At 33.9% G+C, this 1,757-nt stretch overlaps 1 pseudogene; it reads left to right on the forward strand.

Annotated features, from left to right (window-relative positions):
- Positions 1-332: 332 nt before the first annotated feature.
- On the forward strand, positions 333-475 carry LOC136379183 (U5 spliceosomal RNA; annotated as a pseudogene).
- The last annotated feature ends 1,282 nt before the right edge of the window (positions 476-1,757 follow it).

The following is a 1,757-nucleotide window of genomic DNA, read 5'->3' on the forward strand; positions in this document are numbered from 1 at the left end:
CTGCCTCTATTCCATTCCTTAGTTCACACTGTTCATTAGATTCCTTATATGGGTGGGATCATGTGATATTTTTCTTTCTCTGTCTGGCTTATTTCACTTAGCATAACAATCTCCAGGTACATCCACGTTGTCGCAAAAGGTAAGATTTCCTTTTTTTCACGGCCGCATAGTATTCCATTGTGTATATGTACCACTGCTTTTTAATCCACTCATCGGCTGAGGGACACTTGGGATGTTTCCAGATCTTGGCTATTGTAAACAATGCTGCAATAAACATGGCCTGCATGTCTTATTTTGAATCATTGATTTGATATTCTTAGGATATATTCCTATACTCTTGTTTCTCTTCATATCGTATAAATCTTTCGCCTTTTACTAAAGATTTCCATGGAGAGGATATATTCCTAAAAGTGGGATAGCTGGGTGAAACAGCAGATCCATTTTTAATTTTTTGATGGAACTTCATACTGTTTTCCACAGTGGCTGCACCAGTCTGCATTCCCACCAGCAGTGCAGGAAGGTTCCCTTTTCTCCACACCCTCACCAGCACTTATTGTGTGTTGATTTGTTAATGAGTGCCATTCTGACAGGTGTGAGGTGGTATCTCATTGTGGTTTTAATTTGCATTTCTCTGATGATTAGTGATGTTGAACATTATTTCATATTCTTATTGGCTATCTGTATGTCCTCTTTGGAGAAGTGTCCATTCAATTCTTTTGCCCATTTTTTGATTGGATTGTTTACCTTCCTGGTGTTGAGTTTTCAAAGTTTTTTTTATAAATTTTAGTTATTAACCCCTTATTAGACATATTGTTGAATATGTTCTCCAATTGTGTTGTTCGTCTTTTTATTTTGTTCATACTGTTTTTAGCTGTGCAAAAAAGCTTTTTAGCTTGATATAGTCCCATTTGTTCATCCTGTCCTTTATTTCTCTTGCCCTTGGAGATAAATCAGCAAATATATTGCTGCAAGAGATATCAGAGAGTTTACTGCCTATGTTTTCTTCTAAGATAGTTATGGTTTCATGACTTACATTTAAGTCTTTTATCCATTTTGAGTTTATTTTTCTGAATGATGTAAATTGGTAGTCTAGTTTCATTTTTTTATTTTTTGCATGTACCTATCCAATATCCCTAACACCATTTGTTAAAGAGACTGTCTTTACTTCATTGTATGCTCTTACCTTCTTTGTCAAATATCAATTGACCATGGAGGTGTGGGTTTATTTCTGGGTTCTCAGTTCTGTTTCATTGATCTGTATGTCTGTTCTTATGCCAGTACCAAGCTGTTTTGAGTACAATGGCCTTGTAGTATATATAACTTGATATCAGGGAGTGTAATACCCCTCTACTTTATTCTTCTTTTTCAAGATTGCTGAGACTATTCGTGTTCTTTTTTGGTTCCATATAAATTTTTGGAATATTTGTTCTATATCTTTGAAGTATGACATTGGTATTTTAATAGGATTTGCATTGAATTTATAGATTGCTTTGGGTAATATAGACATTTAAATGATGTTTATTCTTCCTATTCATGAACATGGTATATGCTTCCACTTGTTTTATCATTGTTTTATAATTTTGCAAATACAAGTCTTTAACCTCCTTGGTTAAATTTACTCCTAGGTACTTTATTTTTTTTGTTGCCATAGTGAAGAGGATTGTTTCCTTAATATAAATATCTCTTTCAGACAGTTCATTGTTGGTGTACAAAAATGTCACTGATTTCTGAATATTGATTTTATATTCTACCACCTT

This window comes from Saccopteryx leptura, chromosome 7 (assembly GCF_036850995.1).
Source record: "Saccopteryx leptura isolate mSacLep1 chromosome 7, mSacLep1_pri_phased_curated, whole genome shotgun sequence".
In the NCBI taxonomy this organism is placed as follows: Eukaryota; Metazoa; Chordata; class Mammalia; order Chiroptera; family Emballonuridae; genus Saccopteryx; species Saccopteryx leptura.